Raw genomic sequence first — 25,797 nt, forward strand, 5'->3', positions numbered from 1 at the left:
GTGTGAACACGGTGTTGCATCTAATGTGTGAACACTGAGTTGCATCTAATGTGTGAACGCTGTGTTGCATCTAATGTGTGAACACGGTGTTGCATCTAATGTGTGAACACTGTGTTGCATCTAATGTGTGAACGCTGTGTTACATCTAATGTGGGAACACTGTGTTATGTCCAATGTGTGAACACTTTGTTGCAGCTAATGTGTGAACACTGTGTTGCATCTAATGTGTGAACGCTGTGTTGCATCTAATGTTTGATCACTGTGTTGCATCCAAGGTGTGAACACTGTGTTGCATCTAATGTGTGAACGCTGTGTTGCATCTAATGTGTGAACGCTGTGTTGCATCTAATGTGTGAACACTGTGTTGCAGCTAATGTGTGAACACTGTGTTGCATCTAATGTGTGAACGCTGTGTTGCATCTAATGTGTGAACACTGTGTTGCAGCTAATGTGTGAACACTGTGTTGCATCTAATGTGTGAACGCTGTGTTGTATCTAATGTGTGAACACTGTGTTACAGCTAATGAGTGAACGCTGTGTTGCATCTAATGTGTGAACACGGTGTTGCATCTAATGTGTGAACACTGTGTTGCATCTAATGTGTGAACGCTGTGTTGCATCTAATGTGTGAACACGGTGTTGCATCTAATGTGTGAACGCTGTGTTGCATCTAATGTGTGAACACGGTGTTGCATCTAATGTGTGAACACTGTGTTGCATCTAATGTGTGAACACGGTGTTGCATCTAATGTGTGAACACTGTGTTCTGCCCAATGTGTGAACACTGTGTTGCATCTAATGTGTGAACACGGTGTTGCATCGAATGTGTGAACACTGTGTTGCATCTAATGTGTGAACGCTGTGTTGCATCTAATGTGTGAACACGGTGTTGCATCTAATGTGTGAACGCTGTGTTGCATCTAATGTGTGAACAAGGTGTTGCATCTAATGTGTGAACACTGTGTTGCATCAAATGTGTGAACACGGTGTTGCATCTAATGTGTGAACACTGTGTTCTGCCCAATGTGTGAACACTGTGTTGCATCCAATGTGTGAACGCTGTGTTCTGCCCAATGTGTGAACACTGCGTTGCAGCTAATGAGTGAACGCTGTGTTGCATCTAATGTGTGAACACGGTGTTGCATCTAATGTGTGAACACGGTGTGGCATCTAATGTGTGAACGCTGTGTTGCATCTAATGTGTGAACGCTGTGTTGAATCGAATGTGTGAACGCTGTGTTGTGTCCAATGTGTGAACTCTGTGTTACAGCTAATGTGTGAAAACGGTGTTGCATCTAATGTGTGAACGCTGTGTTGCATCTAATGTGTGAACGCTGTGTTGCATCTAATGTGTGAACACTGTGTTGCATCTAATGTGTGAACACTGTGTTGCAGCTAATGTGTGAACACTGTGTTGCATCGAATGTGTGAACGCTGTGTTGCATCCAATGTGTGAACGCTGTGTTGCATCTAATGTGTGAACACTGTGTTGCAGATAATGTGTGAACAATGTGTTGCATCTAATGTGTGAACGCTGTGTTGCAGCTCATGTGTGAACACTGTGTTGCATCTAATGTGTGAACGCTGTGTTGCATCCAATGTGTGAACACTTTGTTGCATCCAAGGTGTGAACACTATGTTGCATCTAATGTGTGAACGCTGTGTTGCATCTAATGTGTGAACACGGTGTTGCATCTAATGTGTGAACGCTGTGTTGCATCTAATGTGTGAACACGGTGTTGCATCTAATGTGTGAACACTGTGTTGCATCTAATGTGTGAACACGGTGTTGCATCTAATGTGTGAACACGGTGTTGCATCGAATGTGTGAACACTGTGTTGCATCTAATGTGTGAACGCTGTGTTGCATCTAATGTGTGAACACGGTGTTGCATCTAATGTGTGAACGCTGTGTTGCATCTAATGTGTGAACACGGTGTTGCATCTAATGTGTGAACACTGTGTTGCATCTAATGTGTGAACACGGTGTTGCATCTAATGTGTGAACACTGTGTTCTGCCCAATGTGTGAACACTGTGTTGCATCCAATGTGTGAACGCTGTGTTCTGCCCAATGTGTGAACACTGCGTTGCAGCTAATGAGTGAACGCTGTGTTGCATCTAATGTGTGAACACGGTGTTGCATCTAATGTGTGAACACGGTGTTGCATCTAATGTGTGAACACTGTGTTCTGCCCAATGTGTGAACACTGTGTTGCATCTAATGTGTGAACACGGTGTTGCATCGAATGTGTGAACACTGTGTTGCATCTAATGTGTGAACGCTGTGTTGCATCTAATGTGTGAACACGGTGTTGCATCTAATGTGTGAACACTGTGTTGCATCTAATGTGTGAACACGGTGTTGCATCTAATGTGTGAACACTGTGTTGCATCTAATGTGTGAACACGGTGTTGCATCTAATGTGTGAACACTGTGTTGCATCTAATGTGTGAACGCTGTGTTATGTCCAATGTGTGAACACTTTGTTGCAGCTAATGTGTGAACGCTGTGTTGCATCTAATGTGTGAACGCTGTGTTGCATCTAATGTGTGAACACGGTGTTGCATCTAATGTGTGAACAATGTGTTCTGCCCAATATCTGAACACTGTGTTGCATCTAATGTGTGAACACGGTGTTGCATCTAATGTGTGAACACTTTGTTGCAGCTAATGTGTGAACACTGTGTTGCATCTAATGTGTGAACGATGTGTTGCATCTAATGTTTGATCACTGTGTTGCATCCAAGGTGTGAACACTGTGTTGCATCTAATGTGTGAACGCTGTGTTGCATCTAATGTGTGAACGCTGTGTTGTATCTAATGTGTGAACGCTGTGTTACAGCTAATGAGTGAACGCTGTGTTGCATCTAATGTGTGAACACTGTGTTACAGCTAATGAGTGAACGCTGTGTTGCATCTAATGTTTGATCACTGTGTTGCATCCAAGGTGTGAACACTGTGTTGCATCTAATGTGTGAACGCTGTGTTACAGCTAATGAGTGAACGCTGTGTTGCATCTAATGTGTGAACACGGTGTTGCATCTAATGTGTGAACGCTGTGTTGCATCTAATGTGTGAACATGGTGTTGCATCTAATGTGTAAACGCTGTGTTGCATCTAATGTGTGAACACGGTGTTGCATCTAATGTGTGAACACTGAGTTGCATCTAATGTGCGAACGCTGTGTTGCATCTAATGTGTGAACACGGTGTTGCATCTAATGTGTGAACACTGTGTTGCATCTAATGTGTGAACGCTGTGTTGCATCTAATGTGGGAACACTGTGTTATGTCCAATGTGTGAACACTTTGTTGCAGCTAATGTGTGAACACTGTGTTGCATCTAATGTGTGAACGCTGTGTTGCATCTAATGTTTGATCACTGTGTTGCATCCAAGGTGTGAACACTGTGTTGCATCTAATGTGTGAACGCTGTGTTGCATCTAATGTGTGAACGCTGTGTTGCATCTAATGTGTGAACACTGTGTTGCAGCTAATGTGTGAACACTGTGTTGCATCTAATGTGTGAACGCTGTGTTGCATCTAATGTGTGAACACTGTGTTGCAGCTAATGTGTGAACACTGTGTTGCATCTAATGTGTGAACGCTGTGTTGTATCTAATGTGTGAACACTGTGTTACAGCTAATGAGTGAACGCTGTGTTGCATCTAATGTGTGAACACGGTGTTGCATCTAATGTGTGAACACTGTGTTGCATCTAATGTGTGAACGCTGTGTTGCATCTAATGTGTGAACACGGTGTTGCATCTAATGTGTGAACGCTGTGTTGCATCTAATGTGTGAACACGGTGTTGCATCTAATGTGTGAACACTGTGTTGCATCTAATGTGTGAACACGGTGTTGCATCTAATGTGTGAACACTGTGTTCTGCCCAATGTGTGAACACTGTGTTGCATCTAATGTGTGAACACGGTGTTGCATCGAATGTGTGAACACTGTGTTGCATCTAATGTGTGAACGCTGTGTTGCATCTAATGTGTGAACACGGTGTTGCATCTAATGTGTGAACGCTGTGTTGCATCTAATGTGTGAACAAGGTGTTGCATCTAATGTGTGAACACTGTGTTGCATCTAATGTGTGAACACGGTGTTGCATCTAATGTGTGAACACTGTGTTCTGCCCAATGTGTGAACACTGTGTTGCATCCAATGTGTGAACGCTGTGTTCTGCCCAATGTGTGAACACTGCGTTGCAGCTAATGAGTGAACGCTGTGTTGCATCTAATGTGTGAACACGGTGTTGCATCTAATGTGTGAACACGGTGTGGCATCTAATGTGTGAACGCTGTGTTGCATCTAATGTGTGAACGCTGTGTTGTATCGAATGTGTGAACGCTGTGTTGTGTCCAATGTGTGAACTCTGTGTTACAGCTAATGTGTGAACACGGTGTTGCATCTAATGTGTGAACGCTGTGTTGCATCTAATGTGTGAACGCTGTGTTGCATCTAATGTGTGAACACTGTGTTGCATCTAATGTGTGAACACTGTGTTGCAGCTAATGTGTGAACACTGTGTTGCATCGAATGTGTGAACGCTGTGTTGCATCCAATGTGTGAACGCTGTGTTGCATCTAATGTGTGAACACTGTGTTGCAGATAATGTGTGAACAATGTGTTGCATCTAATGTGTGAACGCTGTGTTGCAGCTCATGTGTGAACACTGTGTTGCATCTAATGTGTGAACGCTGTGTTGCATCCAATGTGTGAACACTTTGTTGCATCCAAGGTGTGAACACTGTGTTGCATCTAATGTGTGAACGCTGTGTTGCATCTAATGTGTGAACACGGTGTTGCATCTAATGTGTGAACGCTGTGTTGCATCTAATGTGTGAACACGGTGTTGCATCTAATGTGTGAACACTGTGTTGCATCTAATGTGTGAACACGGTGTTGCATCTAATGTGTGAACACTGTGTTCTGCCCAATGTGTGAACACTGTGTTGCATCTAATGTGTGAACACGGTGTTGCATCGAATGTGTGAACACTGTGTTGCATCTAATGTGTGAACGCTGTGTTGCATCTAATGTGTGAACACGGTGTTGCATCTAATGTGTGAACGCTGTGTTGCATCTAATGTGTGAACACGGTGTTGCATCTAATGTGTGAACACTGTGTTGCATCTAATGTGTGAACACGGTGTTGCATCTAATGTGTGAACACTGTGTTCTGCCCAATGTGTGAACACTGTGTTGCATCCAATGTGTGAACGCTGTGTTCTGCCCAATGTGTGAACACTGCGTTGCAGCTAATGAGTGAACGCTGTGTTGCATCTAATGTGTGAACACGGTGTTGCATCTAATGTGTGAACACGGTGTGGCATCTAATGTGTGAACGCTGTGTTGCATCTAATGTGTGAACGCTGTGTTGTATCGAATGTGTGAACGCTGTGTTGTGTCCAATGTGTGAACTCTGTGTTACAGCTAATGTGTGAACACGGTGTTGCATCTAATGTGTGAACGCTGTGTTGCATCTAATGTGTGAACGCTGTGTTGCATCTAATGTGTGAACACTGTGTTGCATCTAATGTGTGAACACTGTGTTGCAGCTAATGTGTGAACACTGTGTTGCATCGAATGTGTGAACGCTGTGTTGCATCCAATGTGTGAACGCTGTGTTGCATCTAATGTGTGAACACTGTGTTGCAGATAATGTGTGAACAATGTGTTGCATCTAATGTGTGAACGCTGTGTTGCAGCTCATGTGTGAACACTGTGTTGCATCTAATGTGTGAACGCTGTGTTGCATCCAATGTGTGAACACTTTGTTGCATCCAAGGTGTGAACACTGTGTTGCATCTAATGTGTGAACGCTGTGTTGCATCTAATGTGTGAACGCTGTGTTGCATCTAATGTTTGATCACTGTGTTGCTTCCAAGGTGTGAACACTCTGTTGCATCTAATGTGTGAACACTGTGTTGCATCTAATGTGTCAACGCTGTGTTGCATGTAATGTGTGAACACTGTGTTGGAGCTCATGTGTGAACACTGTGTTGCATCTAATGTGTGAACACTGTGTTGCAGCTAATGTGTGAACACTGTGTTGCATCTAATGTGTGAACGCTGTGTTGTATCGAATGTGTGAACGCTGTGTTGCATCTAATGTGTGAACGCTGTGTTGCATCTGAAGTGTGAACACTGTGTTGCAGCTAATGTGTGAACAGTGTGTTGCATCTAATGTGTGAACGCTGTGTTGTATCGAATGTGTGAATGCTGTGTTGTGTCCAATGTGTGAACTCTGTGTTACAGCTAATGAGTGAACGCTGTGTTGCATCTAATGTGTGAACAAGGTGTTGCATCTAATGTGTGAACACTGTGTTGCAGCTAATGTGTGAACACTGTGTTGCATCTAATGTGTGAACACTGTGTTGCATCTAATGTGTGAACTCTGTGTTGTATCGAATGTGTGAACGCTGTGTTGCATCTAATGTGTGAACTCTGTGTTACAGCTAATGAGTGAACGCTGTGTTGCATCTAATGTGCGAATAAGGTGTTGCATCTAATGTGTGAACACGGTGTTGCATCTAAAGTGTGAACGCTGTGTTGCATCTAATGTGTGAACGCTGTGTTGTATCGAATGTGTGAACGCTGTGTTGTGTCCAATGTGTGAACTCTGTGTTACAGCTAATGTGTGAACACGGTGTTGCATCTAATGTGTGAACGCTGTGTTGCATCTAATGTGTGAACGCTGTGTTGCATCTAATGTGTGAACACTGTGTTGCATCTAATGTGTGAACACTGTGTTGCAGCTAATGTGTGAACACTGCGTTGCATCGAATGTGTGAACGCTGTGTTGCATCCAATGTGTGAACGCTGTGTTGCATCTAATGTGTGAACACTGTGTTGCAGCTAATGTGTGAACACTGTGTTGCAGCTAATGTGTGAACAAGGTGTTGCATCTAATGTGTGAACGCTGTGTTGCATCTAATGTGTGAACACTGTGTTGCATCTAATGTGTGAACAAGGTGTTGCATCTAATGTGTGAAAGCTGTGTTGCATCTAATGTGTGAACACTGTGTTGCAGCTAATGTGTGAACACTGTGTTGCATCGAATGTGTGAACGCTGTGTTGCATCCAATGTGTGAACGCTGTGTTGCATCTAATGTGTGAACACTGTGTTGCAGCTAATGTGTGAACACTGTGTTGCAGCTAATGTGTGAACACTGTGTTGCATCTAATGTGTGAACGCTGTGTTGTATCTAATGTGTGAACGCTGTGTTATGTCCAATGTGTGAACACTTTGTTGCAGCTAATGTGTGAGCACTGTGTTGCATCTAATGAGTGAACGCTGTGTTGCATCCAATGTGTGAACGCTGTGTTGAATCTAATGTGTGAACACTGTGTTGCAGCTAATGTGTGAACAATGTGTTGCATCTAATGTGTGAACGCTGTGTTGTATCTAATGTGTGAACGCTGTGTTGCAGCTCATGTGTGAACGCTGTGTTGCATCCAATGTGTGAACACTTTGTTGCAGCTCATATGTGAACACTGTGTTGCATCTAATGTTTGATCACTGTGTTGCATTCAAGGTGTGAACACTGTGTTGCATCTAATGTGTGAACGCTGTGTTGCATCTAATGTGTGAACGCTGTGTTGCATCTAATGTTTGATCACTGTGTTGCATCCAAGGTGTGAACACTGTGTTGCATCTAATGTGTGAACGCTGTGTTGCATCTAATGTGTGAACGCTGTGTTGCATCTAATGTGTGAACACTGTGTTGCAGCTCATGTGTGAACACTGTGTTGCATCTAATGTGTGAACACTGTGTTGCAGCTAATGTGTGAACACTGTGTTGCATCTAATGTGTCAACGCTGTGTTGTATCGAATGTGTGAACGCTGTGTTGCATCTAATGTGTGAACGCTGTGTTGCATCTAATGTGTGAACACTGTGTTGCAGCTAATGTGTGAACACTGTGTTGCATCTAATGTGTGAACGCTGTGTTACAGCTAATGAGTTAGCGCTGTGTTGCATCTAATGTGTGAACAAGGTGTTGCATCTAATGTGTGAACACTGTGTTGCAGCTAATGTGTGAACACTGTGTTGCATCTAATGTGTGAACACTGTGTTGCATCTAATGTGTGAACGCTGTGTTGTATCGAATGTGTGAACGCTGTGTTGCATCTAATGTGTGAACTCTGTGTTACAGCTAATGAGTGAACGCTGTGTTGCATCTAATGTGCGAACAAGGTGTTGCATCTAATGTGTGAACACTGTGTTGCATCTAATGTGTGAACGCTGTGTTGCATCTAATGTGTGAATACTGTGTTGCATCTAATGTGTGAACACTGTGTTGCATCTAATGTGTGAACGCTGTGTTGCACCTAAGGTGTGAACGCTGTGTTGTATCGAATGTGTGAATGCTGTGTTGTGTCCAATGTGTGAACTCTGTGTTACAGCTAATGAGTGAACGCTGTGTTGCATCTAATGTGTGAACAAGGTGTTGCATCTAATGTGTGAACACTGTGTTGCATCTAATGTGTGAACAAGGTGTTGCATCTAATGTGTGAACACTGTGTTGCATCTAATGTGTGAACACTGTGTTGCATCTAATGTGTGAACGCTGCGTTGCATCTAATGTGTGAACTCTATGTTACAGCTAATGAGTGAACGCTGTGTTGCATCTAATGTGTGAACAAGGTGTTGCATCTAATGTGTGAACACTGTGTTGCATCTAATGAGTGAACACTGTGTTGCATCTAATGTGTGAACAAGGTGTTGCATCTAATGTGTGAACACTGTGTTGCATCTAATGAGTGAACACTGTGTTGCATCTAATGTGTGAACAAGGTGTTGCATCTAATGTGTGAACACTGTGTTGCATCTAATGTGTGAACACTGTGTTGCATCTAATGTGTGAACGCTGTGTTGCATCTAATGTGTGAACTCTATGTTACAGCTAATGAGTGAACGCTGTGTTGCATCTAATGTGTGAACAAGGTGTTGCATCTAATGTGTGAACACTGTGTTGCATCTAATGTGTGAACGCTGTGTTGCATCTAATGTGTGAACAAGGTGTTGCATCTAATGTGTGAACGCTGTGTTGCAGCTAATGTGTGAACACTGTGTTGCATCTAATGTGTGAACACTGTGTTGCAGCTAATGTGTGAACACTGTGTTGCATCTAATGTGTGAACGCTGTGTTGTATCTAATGTGTGAACGCTGTGTTATGTCCAATGTGTGAACACTTTGTTGCAGCTAATGTGTGAACGCTGTGTTGCATCTAATGTTTGAACGCTGTGTTGCATCTAATGTGTGAACGCTGTGTTGCAGCTAATGTGTGAACACTGTGTTGCATCTAATGTGTGAACGCTGTGTTGTATCTAATGTGTGAACGCTGTGTTGCATCTAATGTGTGAACGCTGTGTTGCAGCTAATGTGTGAACACTGTGTTGCATCTAATGTGTGAACACTGTGTTGCATCTAATGTGTGAACGCTGTGTTGTATCGAATGTGTGAACACTGTGTTGCATCTAATGTTTGAACGCTGTGTTGCATCTAATGTGTGAACGCTGTGTTGTATCTAATGTTTGATCACTGTGTTGCATCCAAGTTGTGAACACTGTGTTGCATCTAATGTGTGAACGCTGTGTTGCATCTAATGTGTGAACGCTGTGTTGCATCTAATGTGTGAACACAGTGTTGCAGCTAATGTGTGAACACTGTGTTGCATCTAATGTGTGAACGCTGTGTTGCATCTAATGTGTGAACACTGTGTTGCAGCTAATGTGTGAACACTGTGTTGCATCTAATGTGTGAACGCTGTGTTGTATCTAATGTGTGAACGCTGTGTTGTGTCCAATGTGTGAACACTGTGTTACAGCTAATGAGTGAACGCTGTGTTGCATCTAATGTGTGAACACGGTGTTGCATCTAATGTGTGAACGCTGTGTTGCATCTAATGTGTGAACACGGTGTTGCATCTAATGTGTGAACGCTATGTTGCATCTAATGTGTGAACACGGTGTTGCATCTAATGTGTGAACACTGTGTTGCATCTAATGTGTGAACGCTGTGTTGCATCTAATGTGTGAACGCTGTGTTGCATCTAATGTGTGAACACTGTGTTGCAGCTAATGTGTGAAAACTGTGTTGCATCTAATGTGGGAACACTGTGTTATGTCCAATGTGTGAACACTTTGTTGCAGCTAATGTGTGAACACTGTGTTGCATCTAATGTGTGTACGCTGTGTTGCATCTAATGTTTGATCACTGTGTTGCATCCAAGGTGTGAACACTGTGTTGCATCTAATGTGTGAACGCTGTGTTGCATCTAATGTGTGAGCGCTGTGTTGCATCTAATGTTTGATCACTGTGTTGCATCCAAGGTGTGAACACTGTGTTGCATCTAATGTGTGAACGCTGTGTTGCATCTAATGTGTGAACGCTGTGTTGCATCTAATGTGTGAACACTGTGTTGCAGCTAATGTGTGAACACTGTGTTGCATCTAATGTGTGAACGCTGTGTTGCATCTAATGTGTGAACACTGTGTTGCAGCTAATGTGTGAACACTGTGTTGCATCTAATGTGTGAACGCTGTGTTGTATCTAATGTGTGAACGCTGTGTTGTGTCCAATGTGTGAACACTGTGTTACAGCTAATGAGTGAACGCTGTGTTGCATCTAATGTGTGAACACGGTGTTGCATCTAATGTGTGAACACTGTGTTGCATCTAATGTGTGAACGCTGTGTTGCATCTAATGTGTGAACACGGTGGTGCATCTAATGTGTGAACGCTGTGTTGCATCTAATGTGTGAACACGGTGTTGCATCTAATGTGTGAACACTGTGTTGCATCTAATGTGTGAACACGGTGTTGCATCTAATGTGTGAACACTGTGTTGCATCCAATGTGTGAATGCTGTGTTCTGCCCAATGTGTGAACACTGCGTTGCAGCTAATGAGTGAACGCTGTGTTGCATCTAATGTGTGAACACGGTGTTGCATCTAATGTGTGAACGCTGTGTTGCATCTAATGTTTGATCACTGTGTTGCATCCAAGGTGTGAACACTGTGTTGCATCTAATGTGTGATCGCTTTGTTGCATCTAATGTGTGAACACTGTTGTATCTAATGTGTGAAAACTGTGTTGTATCTAATGTGTGAACGCTGTGTTGCAGCTAATGTGTGAACACTGTGTTGCATCTAATGTGTGAACACTGTGTTGCATCTAATGTGTGAACGCTGTGTTGCAGCTAATGTGTGAAGGCTGTGTTGCATCCAATGTGTGAACGCTGTGTTGCATCTAATGTGTGAACACTGTGTTGCAGCTAATGTGTGAACGCTGTGTTGCATCCAATGTGTGAACGCTGTGTTGCATCTAATGTGTGAACACTGTGTTACAGCTAATGTGTGAACGCTGTGTTGCATCCAATGTGTGAACGCTGTGTTGCATCTATTGTGTGAACACTGTGTTGCATCTAATGTCTGAACTCTGTGCTGTATCTAATGTGTGAACACTGTGTTGCACCTAATGTGTGAACAATGAGTTGTATCTAATGTGTGATCACTGTGTTGCATCTAATGTGTGAACACTGTGTTGCAGCGAAAGTGTGAACACTGTGTTGCATCTAATGTGTGAATGCTGTGCTGTATCTAATGTGTGAACACTGTGTTGTGTCCAATGTGTGAACGCTGTGTTGCAGCTAATGTGTGAACACTGTGTTGCATCTAATGTGTGAACGATGTGTTGCATCCAATGTGTGAACGCTGTTGTATCTAATGTGTGAAAACTGTGTTGCAGCTAATGTGTGAACGCTGTGTTGCATCCAATGTGTGAACGCTGTGTTGCATCTAATGTGTGAACACTGTGTTGCAGCTAATGTGTGAACGCTGTGTTGCATCTAATGTGTGAACGCTGTGTTGCAGCTAATGTGTGAACACTGTGTTGCATCTAATGTGTGAACACTGTGTTGCATCTAATGTGTGAACGGTGTGTTGTATCGAATGTGTGAACACTGTGTTGCATCTAATGTTTGAACGCTGTGTTGCATCTAATGTGTGAACGCTGTGTTGTATCTAATGTTTGATCACTGTGTTGCATCCAAGTTGTGAACACTGTGTTGCATCTAATGTGTGAACGCTGTGTTGCATCTAATGTGTGAACGCTGTGTTGCATCTAATGTGTGAACACAGTGTTGCAGCTAATGTGTGAACACTGTGTTGCATCTAATGTGTGAACGCTGTGTTGCATCTAATGTGTGAACACTGTGTTGCAGCTAATGTGTGAACACTGTGTTGCATCTAATGTGTGAACGCTGTGTTGTATCTAATGTGTGAACGCTGTGTTGTGTCCAATGTGTGAACACTGTGTTACAGCTAATGAGTGAACGCTGTGTTGCATCTAATGTGTGAACACGGTGTTGCATCTAATGTGTGAACGCTGTGTTGCATCTAATGTGTGAACACGGTGTTGCATCTAATGTGTGAACGCTATGTTGCATCTAATGTGTGAACACGGTGTTGCATCTAATGTGTGAACACTGTGTTGCATCTAATGTGTGAACGCTGTGTTGCATCTAATGTGTGAACGCTGTGTTGCATCTAATGTGTGAACACTGTGTTGCAGCTAATGTGTGAAAACTGTGTTGCATCTAATGAGTGAACACTGTGTTATGTCCAATGTGTGAACACTTTGTTGCAGCTAATGTAGAACACTGTGTTGCATCTAATGTGTGAACGCTGTGTTGCATCTAATGTTTGATCACTGTGTTGCATCCAAGGTGTGAACACTGTGTTGCATCTAATGTGTGAACGCTGTGTTGCATCTAATGTGTGAACGCTGTGTTGCATCTAATGTTTGATCACTGTGTTGCATCCAAGGTGTGAACACTGTGTTGCATCTAATGTGTGAACGCTGTGTTGCATCTAATGTGTGAACGCTGTGTTGCATCTAATGTGTGAACACTGTGTTGCAGCTAATGTGTGAACACTGTGTTGCATCTAATGTGTGAACGCTGTGTTGCATCTAATGTGTGAACTCTGTGTTGCAGCTAATGTGTGAACACTGTGTTGCATCTAATGTGTGAACGCTGTGTTGTATCTAATGTGTGAACGCTGTGTTGTGTCCAATGTGTGAACACTGTGTTACAGCTAATGAGTGAACGCTGTGTTGCATCTAATGTGTGAACACGGTGTTGCATCTAATGTGTGAACACTGTGTTGCATCTAATGTGTGAACGCTGTGTTGCATCTAATGTGTGAACACGGTGTTGCATCTAATGTGTGAACGCTGTGTTGCATCTAATGTGTGAACACGGTGTTGCATCTAATGTGTGAACACTGTGTTGCATCTAATGTGTGAACGCTGTGTTGCATCTAATGTGTGAACACTGTGTTGCATCCAATGTGTGAACGCTGTGTTCTGCCCAATGTGTGAAAACTGCGTTGCAGCTAATGAGTGAACGCTGTGTTGCATCTAATGTGTGAACACGGTGTTGCATCTAATGTGTGAACGCTGTGTTGCATCTAATGTTTGATCACTGTGCTGCATCCAAGGTGTGAACACTGTGTTGCATCTAATGTGTGATCGCTTTGTTGCATCTAATGTGTGAACACTGTTGTATCTAATGTGTGAAAACTGTGTTGTATCTAATGTGTGAACGCTGTGTTGCAGCTAATGTGTGAACACTGTGTTGCATCTAATGTGTGAACACTGTGTTGCATCTAATGTGTGAACGCTGTGTTGCAGCTAATGTGTGAAGGCTGTGTTGCATCCAATGTGTGAACGCTGTGTTGCATCTAATGTGTGAACACTGTGTTGCAGCTAATGTGTGAACGCTGTGTTGCATCCAATGTGTGAACGCTGTGTTGCATCTAATGTGTGAACACTGTGTTGCAGCTAATGTGTGAACGCTGTGTTGCATCCAATGTGTGAACGCTGTGTTGCATCTATTGTGTGAACACTGTGTTGCAGCTAATGTGTGAACACTGTGTTGCATCTAATGTGTGAACACTGTGTAGCAACTAATGTGTGAACGCTGTGTTGCAGCTAATGTGTGAACACTGTGTTGCATCTAATGTGTGAACGCTGTGTTGCATCCAATGTGTGAACGCTGTGTTGAATCTAATGTGTGAACACTGTGTTGCAGCTAATGTGTGAACAATGTGTTGCATCTAATGTGTGAACGCTGTGTTGTATCTAATGTGTGAACGCTGTGTTGCAGCTCATGTGTGAACACTGTGTTGCATCTAATGTGTGAACGCTGTGTTGCATCCAATGTGTGAACACTTTGTTGCAGCTCATATGTGAACACTGTGTTGCATCTAATGTTTGATCACTGTGTTGCATCCAAGGTGTGAACACTGTGTTGCATCTAATGTGTGAACGCTGTGTTGCATCTAATGTGTGAACGCTGTGTTGCATCTAATGTGTGAACACTGTGTTGCAGCTAATGTGTGAACACTGTGTTGCATCTAATGTGTGAACGCTGTGTTGTATCTAATGTGTGAACGCTGTGTTGTGTCCAATGTGTGAACACTGTGTTGCATCTAATGTGTGAACACGGTGTTGCATCTAATGTGTGAACGCTGTGTTGCATCTAATGTGTGAACACGGTGTTGCATCTAATGTGTGAACGCTGTGTTGCATCTAATGTGTGAACACGGTGTTGCATCTAATGTGTGAACACTGTGTTGCATCTAATGTGCGAACGCTGTGTTGCATCTAATGTGTGAACACGGTGTTGCATCTAATGTGTGAACACTGTGTTGCAGCTCATGTGTGAACACTGTGTTGCATCTAATGTGTGAACGCTGTGTTGCATCCAATGTGTGAACACTTTGTTGCAGCTCATATGTGAACACTGTGTTGCATCTAATGTTTGATCACTGTGTTGCATCCAAGGTGTGAACACTGTGTTGCATCTAATGTGTGAACGCTGTGTTGCATCTAATGTGTGAACGCTGTGTTGCATCTAATGTGTGAACGCTGTGTTGCATCTAATGTGTGAACACGGTGTTGCATCTAATGTGTGAACACTGTGTTGCATCTAATGTGTGAACGTTGTGTTGCATCTAATGTGTGAACACGGTGTTGCATCTAATGTGTGAACACTGTGTTGCATCTAATGTGTGAACGCTGTGTTGCATCTAATGTTTGATCACTGTGTTGCATCCAAGGTGTGAACACTGTGTTGCATCTAATGTGTGAACGCTGTGTTGCATCTAATGTTTGATCACTGTGTTGCATCCAAGGTGTGAACACTGTGTTGCATCTAATGTGTGAACGCTGTGTTGCATCTAATGTGTGAACGCTGTGTTGCATCTAATGTGTGAACACTGTGTTGCAGCTAATGTGTGAACACTGTGTTGCATCTAATGTGTGAACGCTGTGTTGCATCTAATGTGTGAACACTGTGTTGCAGCTAATGTGTGAACACTGTGTTGCATCTAATGTGTGAACGCTGTGTTGTATCTAATGTGTGAACGCTGTGTTGTGTCCAATGTGTGAACACTGTGTTGCAGCTAATGTGTGAACACTGTGTTGCATCTAATGTGTGAACACTGTGTAGCAACTAATGTGTGAACGCTGTGTTGCAGCTAATGTGTGAACACTGTGTTGCATCTAATGTGTGAACGCTGTGTTGCATCCAATGTGTGAACGCTGTGTTGAATCTAATGTGTGAACACTGTGTTGCAGCTAATGTGTGAACAATGTGTTGCATCTAATGTGTGAACGCTGTGTTGTATCTAATGTGTGAACGCTGTGTTGCAGCTCATGTGTGAACACTGTGTTGCATCTAATGTGTGAACGCTGTGTTGCATCCAATGTGTGAACACTTTGTTGCAGCTCATATGTGAACACTGTGTTGCATCTAATGTTTGATCACTGTGTTGCATCCAAGGTGTGAACACTGTGTTGCATCTAATGTGTGAACGCTGTGTTGCATCTAATGTGTGAACGCTGTGTTGCATCTAATGTGTGAACACTGTGTTGCAGCTAATGTGTGAACACTGTGTTGCATCTAATGTGTGAACGCTGTGTTGTATCTAATGTGTGAACGCTGTGTTGTGTCCAATGTGTGAACACTGTGTTGCATCTAATGTGTGAACACGGTGCTGCATCTAATGTGTGAACGCTGTGTTGCATCTAATGTGTGAACACGGTGTTGCATCTAATGTGTGAACGCTGTGTTGCATCTAATGTGTGAACACGGTGTTGCATCTAATGTGTGAACACTGTGTTGCATCTAATGTGTGAACGCTGTGTTGCATCTAATGTGTGAACACGGTGTTGCATCTAATGTGTGAACACTGTGTTGCATCTAATGTGTGAACGCTGTGTTGCATCTAATGTTTGATCACTGTGTTGCATCCAAGGTGTGAACACTGTGTTGCATCTAATGTGTGAACGCTGTGTTGCATCTAATGTTTGATCACTGTGTTGCATCCAAGGTGTGAACACTGTGTTGCATCTAATGTGTGAACGCTGTGTTGCATCTAATGTGTGAACGCTGTGTTGCATCTAATGTGTGAACACTGTGTTGCAGCTAATGTGTGAACACTGTGTTGCATCTAATGTGTGAACGCTGTGTTGCATCTAATGTGTGAACACTGTGTTGCAGCTAATGTGTGAACACTGTGTTGCATCTAATGTGTGAACGCTGTGTTGTATCTAATGTGTGAACGCTGTGTTGTGTCCAATGTGTGAACACTGTGTTGCAGCTAATGTGTGAACACTGTGTTGCATCTAATGTGTGAACGCTGTGTTGTATCTAATGTGTGAACGCTGTGTTGCATCTAATGTGTGAACACTGTGTTGCAGCTAATGTGTGAACACTGTGTTGCATCTAATGTGTGAACGCTGTGTTGCATCTAATGTGTGAACACTGTGTTGCAGCTAGTGAGTGAACGCTGTGTTGCATCTAATGTGTGAACGCTGTGTTGCATCTAATGTGTGAACACGGTGTTGCATCTAATGTGTGAACGCTGTGTTGCATCTAATGTGTGAACACGGTGTTGCATCTAATGTGTGAACACTGTGTTGCATCTAATGTGTGAACACGGTGTTGCATCTAATGTGTGAACACTGTGTTGCATCCAATGTGTGAACGCTGTGTTCTGCCCAATGTGTGAACACTGCGTTGCAGCTAATGAGTGAACGCTGTGTTGCATCTAATGTGTGAACGCTGTGTTGTATCTAATGTTTGATCACTGTGTTGCATCCAAGTTGTGAACACTGTGTTGCATCTAATGTGTGAATGCTGTGTTGCATCTAATGTGTGAACGCTGTGTTGCATCTAATGTGTGAACACATTGTTGCAGCTAATGTGTGAACACTGTGTTGCATCTAATGTGTGAACGCTGTGTTGCATCTAATGTGTGAACACTGTGTTGCAGCTAATGTGTGAACACTGTGTTGCATCTAATGTGTGAACGCTGTGTTGTATCTAATGTGTGAACGCTGTGTTGTGTCCAATGTGTGAACACTGTGTTACAGCTAATGAGTGAACGCTGTGTTGCATCTAATGTGTGAACACGGTGTTGCATCTAATGTGTGAACGCTGTGTTGCATCTAATGTGTGAACACGGTGTTGCATCTAATGTGTGAACGCTATGTTGCATCTAATGTGTGAACACGGTGTTGCATCTAATGTGTGAACACTGTGTTGCATCTAATGTGTGAACGCTGTGTTGCATCTAATGTGTGAACGCTGTGTTGCATCTAATGTGTGAACACTGTGTTGCAGCTAATGTGTGAAAACTGTGTTGCATCTAATGTGGGAACACTGTGTTATGTCCAATGTGTGAACACTTTGTTGCAGCTAATGTGTGAACACTGTGTTGCATCTAATGTGTGAACGCTGTGTTGCATCTAATGTTTGATCACTGTGTTGCATCCAAGGTGTGAACACTGTGTTGCATCTAATGTGTGAACGCTGTGTTGCATCTAATGTGTGAACGCTGTGTTGCATCTAATGTTTGATCACTGTGTTGCATCCAAGGTGTGAACACTGTGTTGCATCTAATGTGTGAACGCTGTGTTGCATCTAATGTGTGAACGCTGTGTTGCATCTAATGTGTGAACACTGTGTTGCAGCTAATGTGTGAACACTGTGTTGCATCTAATGTGTGAACGCTGTGTTGCATCTAATGTGTGAACTCTGTGTTGCAGCTAATGTGTGAACACTGTGTTGCATCTAATGTGTGAACGCTGTGTTGTATCTAATGTGTGAACGCTGTGTTGTGTCCAATGTGTGAACACTGTGTTACAGCTAATGAGTGAACGCTGTGTTGCATCTAATGTGTGAACACGGTGTTGCATCTAATGTGTGAACACTGTGTTGCATCTAATGTGTGAACGCTGTGTTGCATCTAATGTGTGAACACGGTGTTGCATCTAATGTGTGAACGCTGTGTTGCATCTAATGTGTGAACACTGTGTTGCATCTAATGTGTGAACGCTGTGTTGCATCTAATGTGTGAACACTGTGTTGCATCCAATGTGTGAACGCTGTGTTCTGCCCAATGTGTGAAAACTGCGTTGCAGCTAATGAGTGAACGCTGTGTTGCATCTAATGTGTGAACACGGTGTTGCATCTAATGTGTGAACGCTGTGTTGCATCTAATGTTTGATCACTGTGTTGCATCCAAGGTGTGAACACTGTGTTGCATCTAATGTGTGATCGCTTTGTTGCATCTAATGTGTGAACACTGTTGTATCTAATGTGTGAAAACTGTGTTGTATCTAATGTGTGAACGCTGTGTTGCAGCTAATGTGTGAACACTGTGTTGCATCTAATGTGTGAACACTGTGTTGCATCTAATGTGTGAACGCTGTGTTGCAGCTAATGTGTGAAGGCTGTGTTGCATCCAATGTGTGAACGCTGTGTTGCATCTAATGTGTGAACACTGTGTTGCAGCTAATGTGTGAACGCTGTGTTGCATCCAATGTGTGAACGCTGTGTTGCATCTAATGTGTGAACACTGTGTTGCAGCTAATGTGTGAACGCTGTGTTGCATCCAATGTGTGAACGCTGTGTTGCATCTATTGTGTGAACACTGTGTTGCAGCTAATGTGTGAACACTGTGTTGCATCTAATGTGTGAACACTGTGTAGCAACTAATGTGTGAACGCTGTGTTGCAGCTAATGTGTGAACACTGTGTTGCATCTAATGTGTGAACGCTGTGTTGCATCCAATGTGTGAACGCTGTGTTGAATCTAATGTGTGAACACTGTGTTGCAGCTAATGTGTGAACAATGTGTTGCATCTAATGTGTGAACGCTGTGTTGTATCTAATGTGTGAACGCTGTGTTGCAGCTCATGTGTGAACACTGTGTTGCATCTAATGTGTGAACGCTGTGTTGCATCCAATGTGTGAACACTTTGTTGCAGCTCATATGTGAACACTGTGTTGCATCTAATGTTTGATCACTGTGTTGCATCCAAGGTGTGAACACTGTGTTGCATCTAATGTGTGAACGCTGTGTTGCATCTAATGTGTGAACGCTGTGTTGCATCTAATGTGTGAACACTGTGTTGCAGCTAATGTGTGAACACTGTGTTGCATCTAATGTGTGAACGCTGTGTTGTATCTAATGTGTGAACGCTGTGTTGTGTCCAATGTGTGAACACTGTGTTGCATCTAATGTGTGAACACGGTGTTGCATCTAATGTGTGAACGCTGTGTTGCATCTAATGTGTGAACACGGTGTTGCATCTAATGTGTGAACGCTGTGTTGCATCTAATGTGTGAACACGGTGCTGCATCTAATGTGTGAACACTGTGTTGCATCTAATGTGTGAACGCTGTGTTGCATCTAATGTGTGAACACGGTGTTGCATCTAATGTGTGAACACTGTGTTGCAGCTCATGTGTGAACACTGTGTTGCATCTAATGTGTGAACGCTGTGTTGCATCCAATGTGTGAACACTTTGTTGCAGCTCATATGTGAACACTGTGTTGCATCTAATGTTTGATCACTGTGTTGCATCCAAGGTGTGAACACTGTGTTGCATCTAATGTGTGAACGCTGTGTTGCATCTAATGTGTGAACGCTGTGTTGCATCTAATGTGTGAACGCTGTGTTGCATCTAATGTGTGAACACGGTGTTGCATCTAATGTGTGAACACTGTGTTGCATCTAATGTGTGAACGTTGTGTTGCATCTAATGTGTGAACACGGTGTTGCATCTAATGTGTGAACACTGTGTTGCATCTAATGTGTGAACGCTGTGTTGCATCTAATGTTTGATCACTGTGTTGCATCCAAGGTGTGAACACTGTGTTGCATCTAATGTGTGAACGCTGTGTTGCATCTAATGTTTGATCACTGTGTTGCATCCAAGGTGTGAACACTGTGTTGCATCTAATGTGTGAAAGCTGTGTTGCATCTAATGTGTGAACGCTGTGTTGCATCTAATGTGTGAACACTGTGTTGCAGCTAATGTGTGAACACTGTGTTGCATCTAATGTGTGAACGCTGTGTTGCATCTAATGTGTGAACACTGTGTTGCAGCTAATGTGTGAACACTGTGTTGCATCTAATGTGTGAACGCTGTGTTGTATCTAATGTGTGAACGCTGTGTTGTGTCCAATGTGTGAACACTGTGTTGCAGCTAATGTGTGAACACTGTGTTGCATCTAATGTGTGAACACTGTGTAGCAACTAATGTGTGAACGCTGTGTTGCAGCTAATGTGTGAACACTGTGTTGCATCTAATGTGTGAACGCTGTGTTGCATCCAATGTGTGAACGCTGTGTTGCATCTAATGTTTGATCACTGTGTTGCATCCAAGGTGTGAACACTGTGTTGCATCTAATGTGTGAACGCTGTGTTGCATCTAATGTGTGAACGCTGTGTTGCATCTAATGTGTGAACACTGTGTTGCAGCTAATGTGTGAACACTGTGTTGCATCTAATGTGTGAACGCTGTGTTGCATCTAATGTGTGAACTCTGTGTTGCAGCTAATGTGTGAACACTGTGTTGCATCTAATGTGTGAACGCTGTGTTGTATCTAATGTGTGAACGCTGTGTTGTGTCCAATGTGTGAACACTGTGTTACAGCTAATGAGTGAACGCTGTGTTGCATCTAATGTGTGAACACGGTGTTGCATCTAATGTGTGAACACTGTGTTGCATCTAATGTGTGAACGCTGTGTTGCATCTAATGTGTGAACACGGTGTTGCATCTAATGTGTGAACGCTGTGTTGCATCTAATGTGTGAACACGGTGTTGCATCTAATGTGTGAACACTGTGTTGCATCTAATGTGTGAACGCTGTGTTGCATCTAATGTGTGAACACTGTGTTGCATCCAATGTGTGAACGCTGTGTTCTGCCCAATGTGTGAAAACTGCGTTGCAGCTAATGAGTGAACGCTGTGTTGCATCTAATGTGTGAACACGGTGTTGCATCTAATGTGTGAACGCTGTGTTGCATCTAATGTTTGATCACTGTGCTGCATCCAAGGTGTGAACACTGTGTTGCATCTAATGTGTGATCGCTTTGTTGCATCTAATGTGTGAACACTGTTGTATCTAATGTGTGAAAACTGTGTTGTATCTAATGTGTGAACGCTGTGTTGCAGCTAATGTGTGAACACTGTGTTGCATCTAATGTGTGAACACTGTGTTGCATCTAATGTGTGAACGCTGTGTTGCAGCTAATGTGTGAAGGCTGTGTTGCATCCAATGTGTGAACGCTGTGTTGCATCTAATGTGTGAACACTGTGTTGCAGCTAATGTGTGAACGCTGTGTTGCATCCAATGTGTGAACGCTGTGTTGCATCTAATGTGTGAACACTGTGTTGCAGCTAATGTGTGAACGCTGTGTTGCATCCAATGTGTGAACGCTGTGTTGCATCTATTGTGTGAACACTGTGTTGCAGCTAATGTGTGAACACTGTGTTGCATCTAATGTGTGAACACTGTGTAGCAACTAATGTGTGAACGCTGTGTTGCAGCTAATGTGTGAACACTGTGTTGCATCTAATGTGTGAACGCTGTGTTGCATCCAATGTGTGAACGCTGTGTTGAATCTAATGTGTGAACACTGTGTTGCAGCTAATGTGTGAACAATGTGTTGCATCTAATGTGTGAACGCTGTGTTGTATCTAATGTGTGAACGCTGTGTTGCAGCTCATGTGTGAACACTGTGTTGCATCTAATGTGTGAACGCTGTGTTGCATCCAATGTGTGAACACTTTGTTGCAGCTCATATATGAACACTGTGTTGCATCTAATGTTTGATCACTGTGTTGCATCCAAGGTGTGAACACTGTGTTGCATCTAATGTGTGAACGCTGTGTTGCATCTAATGTGTGAACGCTGTGTTGCATCTAATGTGTGAACACTGTGTTGCAGCTAATGTGTGAACATTGTGTTGCATCTAATGTGTGAACGCTGTGTTGTATCTAATGTGTGAACGCTGTGTTGTGTCCAATGTGTGAACACTGTGTTGCATCTAATGTGTGAACACGGTGTTGCATCTAATGTGTGAACGCTGTGTTGCATCTAATGTGTGAACACGGTGTTGCATCTAATGTGTGAACGCTGTGTTGCATCTAATGTGTGAACACGGTGTTGCATCTAATGTGTGAACACTGTGTTGCATCTAATGTGCGAACGCTGTGTTGCATCTAATGTGTGAACACGGTGTTGCATCTAATGTGTGAACACTGTGTTGCAGCTCATGTGTGAACACTGTGTTGCATCTAATGTGTGAACGCTGTGTTGCATCCAATGTGTGAACACTTTGTTGCAGCTCATATGTGAACACTGTGTTGCATCTAATGTTTGATCACTGTGTTGCATCCAAGGTGTGAACACTGTGTTGCATCTAATGTGTGAACGCTGTGTTGCATCTAATGTGTGAACGCTGTGTTGCATCTAATGTGTGAACGCTGTGTTGCATCTAATGTGTGAACACGGTGTTGCATCTAATGTGTGAACGTTGTGTTGCATCTAATGTGTGAACACGGTGTTGCATCTAATGTGTGAACACTGTGTTGCATCTAATGTGTGAACGCTGTGTTGCATCTAATGTTTGATCACTGTGTTGCATCCAAGGTGTGAACACTGTGTTGCATCTAATGTGTGAACGCTGTGTTGCATCTAATGTTTGATCACTGTGTTGCATCCAAGGTGTGAACACTGTGTTGCATCTAATGTGTGAAAGCTGTGTTGCATCTAATGTGTGAACGCTGTGTTGCATCTAATGTGTGAACACTGTGTTGCAGCTAATGTGTGAACACTGTGTTGCATCTAATGTGTGAACGCTGTGTTGCATCTAATGTGTGAACACTGTGTTGCAGCTAATGTGTGAACACTGTGTTGCATCTAATGTGTGAACGCTGTGTTGTATCTAATGTGTGAACGCTGTGTTGTGTCCAATGTGTGAACACTGTGTTGCAGCTAATGTGTGAACACTGTGTTGCATCTAATGTGTGAACACTGTGTAGCAACTAATGTGTGAACGCTGTGTTGCAGCTAATGTGTGAACACTGTGTTGCATCTAATGTGTGAACGCTGTGTTGCATCCAATGTGTGAACGCTGTGTTGCATCTAATGTTTGATCACTGTGTTGCATCCAAGGTGTGAACACTGTGTTGCATCTAATGTGTGAACGCTGTGTTGCATCTAATGTGTGAACGCTGTGTTGCATCTAATGTGTGAACACTGTGTTGCAGCTAATGTGTGAACACTGTGTTGCATCTAATGTGTGAACGCTGTGTTGCATCTAATGTGTGAACTCTGTGTTGCAGCTAATGTGTGAACACTGTGTTGCATCTAATGTGTGAACGCTGTGTTGTATCTAATGTGTGAACGCTGTGTTGTGTCCAATGTGTGAACACTGTGTTACAGCTAATGAGTGAACGCTGTGTTGCATCTAATGTGTGAACACGGTGTTGCATCTAATGTGTGAACACTGTGTTGCATCTAATGTGTGAACGCTGTGTTGCATCTAATGTGTGAACACGGTGTTGCATCTAATGTGTGAACGCTGTGTTGCATCTAATGTGTGAACACGGTGTTGCATCTAATGTGTGAACACTGTGTTGCATCTAATGTGTGAACGCTGTGTTGCATCTAATGTGTGAACACTGTGTTGCATCCAATGTGTGAACGCTGTGTTCTGCCCAATGTGTGAAAACTGCGTTGCAGCTAATGAGTGAACGCTGTGTTGCATCTAATGTGTGAACACGGTGTTGCATCTAATGTGTGAACGCTGTGTTGCATCTAATGTTTGATCACTGTGCTGCATCCAAGGTGTGAACACTGTGTTGCATCTAATGTGTGATCGCTTTGTTGCATCTAATGTGTGAACACTGTTGTATCTAATGTGTGAAAACTGTGTTGTATCTAATGTGTGAACGCTGTGTTGCAGCTAATGTGTGAACACTGTGTTGCATCTAATGTGTGAACACTGTGTTGCATCTAATGTGTGAACGCTGTGTTGCAGCTAATGTGTGAAGGCTGTGTTGCATCCAATGTGTGAACGCTGTGTTGCATCTAATGTGTGAACACTGTGTTGCAGCTAATGTGTGAACGCTGTGTTGCATCCAATGTGTGAACGCTGTGTTGCATCTAATGTGTGAACACTGTGTTGCAGCTAATGTGTGAACGCTGTGTTGCATCCAATGTGTGAACGCTGTGTTGCATCTATTGTGTGAACACTGTGTTGCAGCTAATGTGTGAACACTGTGTTGCATCTAATGTGTGAACACTGTGTAGCAACTAATGTGTGAACGCTGTGTTGCAGCTAATGTGTGAACACTGTGTTGCATCTAATGTGTGAACGCTGTGTTGCATCCAATGTGTGAACGCTGTGTTGAATCTAATGTGTGAACACTGTGTTGCAGCTAATGTGTGAACAATGTGTTGCATCTAATGTGTGAACGCTGTGTTGTATCTAATGTGTGAACGCTGTGTTGCAGCTCATGTGTGAACACTGTGTTGCATCTAATGTGTGAACGCTGTGTTGCATCCAATGTGTGAACACTTTGTTGCAGCTCATATATGAACACTGTGTTGCATCTAATGTTTGATCACTGTGTTGCATCCAAGGTGTGAACACTGTGTTGCATCTAATGTGTGAACGCTGTGTTGCATCTAATGTGTGAACGCTGTGTTGCATCTAATGTGTGAACACTGTGTTGCAGCTAATGTGTGAACACTGTGTTGCATCTAATGTGTGAACGCTGTGTTGTATCTAATGTGTGAACGCTGTGTTGTGTCCAATGTGTGAACACTGTGTTGCATCTAATGTGTGAACACGGTGTTGCATCTAATGTGTGAACGCTGTGTTGCATCTAATGTGTGAACACGGTGTTGCATCTAATGTGTGAACGCTGTGTTGCATCTAATGTGTGAACACGGTGTTGCATCTAATGTGTGAACACTGTGTTGCATCTAATGTGCGAACGCTGTGTTGCATCTAATGTGTGAACACGGTGTTGCATCTAATGTGTGAACACTGTGTTGCAGCTCATGTGTGAACACTGTGTTGCATCTAATGTGTGAACGCTGTGTTGCATCCAATGTGTGAACACTTTGTTGCAGCTCATATGTGAACACTGTGTTGCATCTAATGTTTGATCACTGTGTTGCATCCAAGGTGTGAACACTGTGTTGCATCTAATGTGTGAACGCTGTGTTGCATCTAATGTGTGAACGCTGTGTTGCATCTAATGTGTGAACGCTGTGTTGCATCTAATGTGTGAACACGGTGTTGCATCTAATGTGTGAACACTGTGTTGCATCTAATGTGTGAACGTTGTGTTGCATCTAATGTGTGAACACGGTGTTGCATCTAATGTGTGAACAC

The sequence above is a fragment of the Heterodontus francisci genome, chromosome 11 (genome assembly GCF_036365525.1).
Source record: "Heterodontus francisci isolate sHetFra1 chromosome 11, sHetFra1.hap1, whole genome shotgun sequence".
In the NCBI taxonomy this organism is placed as follows: domain Eukaryota; kingdom Metazoa; phylum Chordata; class Chondrichthyes; order Heterodontiformes; family Heterodontidae; genus Heterodontus; species Heterodontus francisci.